The sequence below is a fragment of the Rhinopithecus bieti genome, unplaced genomic scaffold, assembly GCF_001698545.2.
Source record: "Rhinopithecus bieti isolate Rb0 unplaced genomic scaffold, ASM169854v2 scaffold_76895, whole genome shotgun sequence".
NCBI lineage: Eukaryota > Metazoa > Chordata > Mammalia > Primates > Cercopithecidae > Rhinopithecus > Rhinopithecus bieti.
The window spans coordinates 11924-20869 of NW_016828165.1; the positions used below are offsets into that span (position 1 = coordinate 11924).

The window sequence follows — 8946 nt, forward strand, 5'->3', positions numbered from 1 at the left end:
GCCACACTGCCGGATCCGCCTTCAGCCGAGCATTTTTTTCTGCAGTCTACGGGCGAGCGTGGTCAGTGATGCTGCACCTCCCACGAGCCGGGAGGACCGAGGTTGGCCTGGCGGCCTCTAGGGGGAGCAGCGAGATGCACTGAGTCCCGTGGCGGAGAGCGCGCGGCGCCTGTGCTCGGCGCAGCCTGTGGCGGTGGCGCTCGGCGAAATGCCCCGGCCTCTAAGGCCCTTTGAGACCACAGGTCTCCCGCGGACCCCCTGACTGGAGCCCAAAGCCGACCGAACTTCCTCCCCTGCGTCCTCCTTCTGCCGCTCGGAGGAGGAAGGGTAGGAGAGCCCCAAATATCATTCCCCTCCCGCCCCCCCTAAGGGAAACTGAGGCTGAACAGATCCAGAGAGAAGAGAGAAAAAAAAAAAGTCGGGGAGGGGGCGGCCTGAGCAACCTAAGGACCGGGCAGCGCCAGCGACGAGGGAACATTAGTGCGGGGGTCCGGGGAACAGGGAGACAAGCCTCCAGAATTTAGCGAAACTCCGAGCTTGTAGCTGGAGTCCCTGAAATTAGACTCAGATGACAACTGCTCCCAGATCTGTGCCAGCGAGCCCAGCGCCCCCCCAGCTGCCTCGCCCGGAGGGAGGGGCCCTAAGACCTGTTGCGCGGAATCACCCACTCGGAAAGCCTCGGTAAACTCCAGAAGGCAGCTAACTGCAATGTTCCAATCTCCCGGCCACTTCCCAGTGTCTCAGGTAGGATCTCGACCGCTTCAGCAAGAACTTCACCTCTCCTTTGCAGTCGGAATAAGATGGAATCTTGCCTAAAAAAAGACCTAATTCACGGTGTCTACAATGTTTGTATTATCAGGAAAAATAACCTTATTGACGACAAGTCCCACCTAGGTTTCAGCTTAGCCCAGGGGACGAATCATGATGATTTCAGCGTCTGAAGACCTTATCACAGGGACTCAACCCTGAGTGGGTTGAGGGTCAGCCCTTCATACTAAGAGAAAGGTTTTATAACATATATTAAATTTATTGGATAATGACAACCAAAAAGTAGTTTATTTTTATTCTATTCTATTATTTATTTCATTTATTTCATTTATTATTTATTTTTTGCGACGGAGTCTGCTCTGTGGCCCAGGCTGGAGTGCAGTGGGCCGGATCTCAGCTCACTACAAGCTCCACCTCCGGTTTAGCTTCTCTGCCTCAGCCCTTGTAGTGGACTACAGACGCCCGCCACTAGCGGTAGTTTTTTGTATTTTTTAGTAGAGACGGGGTTTCACCGTGTTAACAGGATGGTTCGATCTCCTGCACCTCGTGATCGCCCGTCTCGGTCAAGGTGCGGATTAAGGTTGAGCCACCGCGCGGCCAAAAGTTTAAAGCAATAGTTGGGCCGGGCGCCAATAGCTTACACCTGCAGTCCAGGCCCTTTGAAGGAGGCAAGGTGGCCAAGTTGAGGTAGAGTTTCGGACAGCTGGGCAACATAGTAGGACCTTGGTCTTAGAAGAAATTTGAAAAATTAACCGGCATGGTGGTGTGTGTGCCAGCTTACGCGAGAGGGGGAGGGGGAAGGATTGCTTGAGCCTGGGAGGTGGATGTTGCACAGAGCCGTGATTGCACCGCTGCACTCCAGCCTGAGTGACAGAGCAAGACCCTGTCTCAAAATTTAAAAAAAAAGAAAGAAAAATACCTAACAGGATTCTGTACATCAAAGGACTTATTTCAATCCAGTTAGGAAAATGGAACACGTATGTGAAATGAAAATTAAACTACAAGCACTAATTGCCAAATAAATGCATTCAATACAATTTGATTGAGCCCTAAGGGTGGCAAATGTGTATATGTCTCCAGGGACTAGGTAAGTAATGTAAGTCAATAAAGTAGACAAGGTGAAGACCTAGGCAATGGAAATGCCCGTATTTTGTTTGAAGAGGGTGGCCAGGCGGGGTGGCTCAGGCCTGTAATCCCAGCACTTTTTAGGAGGCCAGATGGGTGGATCACTTGAGCCCAGAAATTCAAGATTAGCCTGGCCAACATAGTGAAACCCCGTCTCCACTAAAAACATAAAAATTAGCTGGGCATGGTGGCATGTGCCTGTCGTCCTAGCTACTCAGGAGGCTGAGGCAGGAGAATCGCTTGAACCTGGGAGGCGGAGGTTATGGTGAGCCAAGATTGCACCACTGCACTCCAGCCTGGGCAACAGAGTGAGACTCCGTCACCACCACCACCACCAAAAAAAGAGAAAGATTAAACAAAACAAAACCGATCCCCCCCCAAAAAAAACAACTTTTCTTTGAATGGATTAGCAGGTGTTTGCTGTTTTGCTGCTTTATGCTTTAATGAATTTATCTTTCCGTAGCTTCAAGAAGAAAAATGATAAATCAGTGAATACTCTGTAGGTTGAGCATCTGTTATCTAAGATGCTTTGGATGAGAAGTGTTATGGGCTTTGGAATATTTGTATTATACTTACCAGTTGATCATTCCTAATCTGAATATCTGAAATGCTCTAATGAGCATTTCCTTTGAACAGATGTTGGCACTCAAAAACTTTTAAATCTTGGAGCATTTTGGATTTCAGAGTTTCAGAATCAGGGTACTCCACCAGTATCCTTTTATTTATCTATGATTTGATATAGCACTTCTTTCTTCAGAATTACTGAGTGACTCATTCCTGGTATGCTGCTAAGTTTTTATTCATTTATTATCTTAATAATAATATTTAACATTTATTGATCACTGATGTGCCCAGGCACTATGGTAGATGCCTTATCATTATACCTGTAAGTCTTATAGTGGCCTGCAGGCAGGTTTTATTATATCCTCATTTTACAAGTGAGGTAAGTAAAATGTCTTAGAGACTCAGAGAGCTTGTGTTTTCTCCATGTCCACATATCTTATAAGCAAGTGAGCCTATTTAAAGCCAGATCTCTCCTAAAGCCCAGTTCTTTCAGTTCCCTCAGTTTGCCATTGAGGAAACAGGAAAATCAGACTCACTCTCATCAATTGCCTCACACATACTCTAGAATTCCTTTTGAGTGGGAACAGAAATACCATTATATGTGTTCCTCTATGTCTAGTCCTAGACATTAATTTACCTGTTTCTTTTAAGTTAGTGACCATCTCTGTTGAAGTCTTTAAATCCATTAAAAGTGAATGAAACCTTAGGAGAGTTTTAGGCAGGAGAGGACGCTCCTCTTTTCTCTAGTTTGGGCTTCGATTGTCCAGAAGTAAAGAAGAGGGATGAGATATTATTTGAGAAAACTCCTTCAAGAATCAGAACTTAGCAAACATTTACACCATTTTGATGGAAATATTTCTAAACTATATCACAAAGTTAGCTGGGTATGGCGGCACATGTCTGTAATCCTAGCTACTTGGGAGGCTGAGGCGGGAGAATTGCTTGAGCCTAGGAGTCTGAGTACACAGTGAGCCATGATGGTGCCACTGCACTCTAGCCTGGGTGACAAAATGAGACTCTGTCTCTAAAATAAATTTGTTTTATTCTAAAATAATTCTAGGCAGGGTGCAGTGGCTCATGCCTGTAATCCCAGCACTTTGGTAGGCCAAGGTGGGCGGATAACAAAGTCAGTAAAGGGAGAACATACTGGCCAACGTGATGAAACTCCATCTCTACTAAAAGTACAAAAATTAGCCAGGCATGGTGGCACATGCCTGTAGTCCCAGCTATTCTGGAGGCTGAGGCGGGAGCATCGCTTGAACCGGGGAGGCAGAGGTTGCAGTGAGCTGAGATCGCGCCGCAGCACTCCAGCCTGGACAACGAGAAAAATTCTGTCTCAAAAAATAAATAAAATAAAATAATTCTAAATACATTCTGCTCATCATATTGTTACATTGATGATCTTAAAGTTCATTGAGATGTAGCTGAAACTGGCTTCCACAAAGTACTCTCACGTGGTTCTGAATTTTGAGGTCATCTTTCTTTGTGTCATGTTTTTTAGATGTCCTTTCTCAGAGTAAATCAAGTCTGAGTAAGACCTGCAGGGATCTCTTGTGAGCACCTATATTGAGTTTTAGTGCATAAGCTTTGTTTTAACTTTTCACTGGGTAGATGAAACTGTCAGATAAGCGGCATTGTGTCAAACATATAAAGTATTTCCCCCCATTTTTAAATAGAGAATAAGATACAGAAATGAAAATGAAAAGAAAATTTGGTACTACAGCACAAAGGTCCAGCTTGCAGAATTAACTGACTGTCTAAACAAAGATTATTGGGAAGCAGAGATCTACAAAATTCTGGAAGAAATGCGTGAAGAAATCCACCGACACATGGATATAACTGAAGACCTGACTGATAAGGCTCGGGGCAGTAACAAATCCTTTCTGGCAGAAGCTAATGGTGAGAGGGGCATTTTCTCATTTTATTTTTGTTAAGTCTGAGCTAAACTGTTGTATGAAATCACTGCAAAATTTGAAAATAGATTAACATTTTTAAGTACAGTCTTGCATTGCTTAGTGATGGGGATATATTCTGAAAAATGTGTCATTTGGCAATGTCATGATTGTGTGAACATCATAGAGTACACTTATACAAACCTAGATGGTAGGATTTCCTGTACACCTAGGTTATATGGCATAGCCTATCGTTGCTAGGCTGCAAACCTGTACGTCATGTGACTGTACTGAATCCCATGAGCAGTTGTAGCACAGTAGGTATTTGTGTATTTAACCATATCTAAACGTTTAAAAAGGTAATACATAAAATCTTATGGGATCACATGGTTCGTGGTTGACCGAAACATTGTGCGGTGCGTGACTGTGTGTATATTACTTTGGTTCTCCGTATTTCATTTTCCCAAGAGAACCTTGTTCATTCCCACATAAATTAGGGATGCTGTACATTTTAGTGTTTTATTTCTGCCTTGGGTCATCACTAATATTCCCCAATATGTTAGTTTGTTTCTTTTTTTTTTTTTTTGAGACGGAGTCTCGCTCTGTCGCGCAGGCTGGAGTGCAGTGGCCAGCTCTCAGCTCACTGCAAGCTCCGCCTCCCGGGTTCACGCCATTCTCCTGCCTCAGCCTCCCGAGTAGCTGGGACTACAGGCGCCGCCACCTCGCCCGGCTAGCTTTTTGTATTTTTTAGTAGACACGGGGTTTCACCATGTTAGCCAGGATGGTCTCGCTCTCCTGACCTCATGATCTGCCCGTCTCGGCCTCCCAAAGTGCTGGGATTACAGGCTTGAGCCATCGTGCCCAGCCTAGTTTGTTTCTTTAATTCAAGTATCTTTTTAAACTTTTTTGGCATTCCAGCTTTTAATTTTTTTTTTTTTTGAGACAGAGTCTCTGACTCTCGCCTAGGCTGGAGTGGCACCATCTCAGCTCACTGCAAGCTCCGCCTCCTGGATTCAAGCCATTCTCCTGCCTCAGCCTTCTGAGTAGCTGAGACTACAGGCACCTGCCACCACACCCGGCTAATTTTTTGTATTTTTAGTAGATACGGGGTTTCATTGTGTTAGCCAAGATGGTGTCGATCTCCTGACCTCGTCATCCTCCCGCCTGGGCCTCCCAAAGTGCTGGGATTACAGGCCTGAGCCACCACGCCCAGCCTCCACCTTTTAATTTTAAGAAATAATATTCTTTTTGAATGTTTTGCCTTTTGTAAAAAATAAAAATTTAAAATTTAGAGTAGTTTTAGATTTATACAAAAGTTCCAAAGATAATAGAGGGTTTCCATATATCCTGTACTTAGTTGCCCCTGTCACTAAGGTCTTAGATTAGTGTGGGATATTTGTTACAACTAATGGACCAGTATTGATACACTGTTATTAACTCAAGTCCATACTTCATTCAGATTTCCTTAGTTTTGACCTTTTTCTGCCTCATGATCCTATACCACATGATATTTAGTCATCATGTTTTCCTCTAGATTGTCGATTTCTCAGATGTTCCTTGTTTTTGATGGCCTTGACAGTTTTGAAGAGTACTGGTTAGGTATTTTGTAGAAAGCCCTCATTATGGATTTTTCTCATGATCAGCCTAGGTTTTTACATTTTGGGGAGGAAGACCACAGAGGTGAAGTGCAGTTCTCATCTTCTTATCAAGAGTGCATGCTGTCCTCGTGACTTATCACTGATGATGTTAACCTTGGTCCCCTGAGTGAGGCAGTGTTTGTCAGGTTTCCCCACATCCTCCCCCATCTCCTCAAACCTCCAATACTGTAAGTCACTGTAAACAGCCACACTTGGTGGGTGGGGAGTTACGTTCTACCTTCTTGAAGGGGCAATATCTACATCAATTATTTGGGATTTTTCTACACAGAAGATTTTTTGTTTATTTTTTCAGACATTTATTTCTACGATTATAAATTCATGGATATTTATACTCATTGGGTTATAATTGGATATTTATTAGGTTATAATACAATGTCACCTTATTTATTTTGTTACTCAACTCTGCTTTTCTTTTTATTTTTTTAAGTTATAAATACATATATATCTTTAAAGTTTAAATAGTATAAAAGGGTATGCTGTGAAAAATGAATCACTCTCCTTCATAATCTCCAATATGACCTTCCTTGCCCCAGGGGCAATCATTATTGCTATATTTTTTATCCTGCCAGATGTATTCTGTGCATGTTTAATAAATACCACCTGTGCTTTCTTTTTTTCCTTTTTTCCTTTTTTTTTTTTTGAGATTGAGTCTTGCTCTGTCTCCCAGGCTGGAGTGCAGTGGCGCGGTCTTGGCTCACCGTAAACTCTGCCTCCCAAGTTCACGCCATTCTCCTGCCTCAGCCTCCCCAGTAGCTGGGACTACAGGCGCCCGCCACCTCGCCTGGCTAATTTTTTGTATTTTTAGTAGAGATGGGTTTCACCGTGTTAGCCAGGAAGGTCTCGATCTCCTGACCTCGTGATCTGCCTGCCTCAGCCTCCCTCCCAAAGTGCTGGGATTACAGGCATGAGCCACCGAGCCTGGCCCCTGTGTTTTCTAATATAGCCATCCCTCAGTATTCTCAGGGATTGCTTCCAGAGCCCTCTGCAGATAGCAAAATACGTGGATGCCCAAGTCCTGCAGTCGGTCCTGTGGAACCTGCTGATATGAAAAGGTGACATTCCATATCCAAGGATTCTGCATCCTGAGAATACTGTATTTTCAATTTGAGGTTGGCTGACTCCAAGAATGCAGAACCTTTGGCCAGGGAGGGCCGACTGTAGTGCCTTTTAAGTTTTAACTTGGATAAAATTGTTAGGTAAGATTCTGCAAGTACACTTTCAAGTGCCTGGTTCTGAGTTCTGCTCTTCTGCGTACATTATCTGCTATACGTATAATCCTATTAATTTTCCCCGTTCTCCATTTGCTTAAAAATATAATGTTTATATTTAATAAAGATACCCAGATAGCTATATCCAAGCTTGTTCTCACATGTTCTACATCAATATTCCTGTGAATTCGTGCATATTTTTGGAGAATGATAGGCTCTCATATATAAATACTGTTGGGCACAAATATATTTTGTCTTCAGAAAAAAGCATTTTTAGTTACCGTGAAGTATGTTTATTCGTATTTGTTAGTTGGAAGTATTCCTCTATTAGATCTGTTTAGAAAAATGTGTAATTTTTTTATTAAAAAAGTTTCAGTGTTCAGAAGTCTCTGGGGGATCAGTAATTGCAATAACACAATCTCCATTTGTCTTACTCTCCCCTCCATATAGATCAAATCATAGGATATTTTATTAATTTCAGCCAGCTTACTTCTCCCCTTAATTTCCTTGTATGAGTCATGACATTAAAATAGATAAATCCCTTTTTGCTCTCCTGTGTTTTAGTACAATAACAGAGAACAATCTTCAGACCCCTAAAAGGCAATGTGAGATATGATTTTATAAAGTATGTTGAATTAGAAATATTTCCCGGAATAAAAAATAAAAATAGAAAAAAAAAAACAAAAAGAAAAAAGGTATTTTCCAGGGCGAGCTTGTCTGTGTATAAAATTATATATACAGCGTAATCCTAATTAAATAAAGAACAAAATCAAAACAGGAATGGATAATCAAAAGTGTTAACTGGTCTGATTTGGGGGAATGTAAAAAACTAAAAATGTTCATATAGGGCAATTGGTAAATGTCATTGTGAATTATCATGTGATAGAACACTACGTATCGGAGAATTAAGTAAAGTACCATGCAAAAACTGTGCCTGGGTCATTGGGATACTTAAATTCTCTTCCTCTAAATAACCAACTGGATCAGCTTTTATCATTGACAAATGACCAGTCAGCATAGTAGAATTGTAGTTGGTTTCCTTTTCATATTTTTTGCATTTTCTACAATGAGCATGTTCTATTTCAGTATAATTTAGCATGTAATGTACTTTTAAAAAATAGTTAAACCTTTTGTAGTAATCGAGAACAACAAAGCGCATTGAGCTTTGGGCCACAATATGTTCTTAGAAAGTTAGATGACTAAAATTTGTGTGCTGTGAGATTGCCTTGCAACCTGCAGTTATCCTCTTAGTACTACATGGAGTACATGGAAGTAAGATGAGTTGCACTTTGGATTTAATGGTGAGCTCTGGACCCCAAAAATGACATAAATATTTTTTTCTTTCTTTCTTTCTTTTTTGGTTAAGGCACAACGTCAATGTGGTACTAGAAGAGAAGGGATTCACAAGAATTGAAAATTGAAGGGGAAGAGAAGGGGTAACTAACATTTTTGAGTGTCTGCTGTGGGCCAGGTGCTCAACGAGGTATTTTACAATTCTTTAATTCTCTCAGCGTCTTTTCAAGGAGTATATTGTCAGTGAATTGAACATTCAGATAGAAGAATCCCCCATTAAAACACCAGTCCCCCACCGTTACCTTTATTTGTTCTCTCTGGTAACCAAAATCTTGGCTATGATAGTTTAGGACCACCCAGTCCAGGTGAATACCCAAAATAATATCTAATAGTGTTCTTTAACTTGGAGGTTCTTTTTTTTTTTTTTTTTTTTTTTTT

At 41.9% G+C, this 8946-nt stretch overlaps 1 long non-coding RNA gene across 1 annotated transcript in view; it reads left to right on the forward strand.

The window, feature by feature from the left end:
- The first annotated feature begins 711 nt into the window (after positions 1-711).
- Positions 712-8946, forward strand: part of LOC108523650 (uncharacterized) — a 13263-nt gene continuing 5028 nt past the window's right edge. Inside the window, exons 1-3 of the long non-coding RNA XR_001883858.1 lie at positions 712-744; positions 4134-4356; positions 8582-8698. This is a non-coding gene — a long non-coding RNA (uncharacterized LOC108523650). The remainder of the gene's footprint in view (positions 745-4133; positions 4357-8581; positions 8699-8946) is intronic.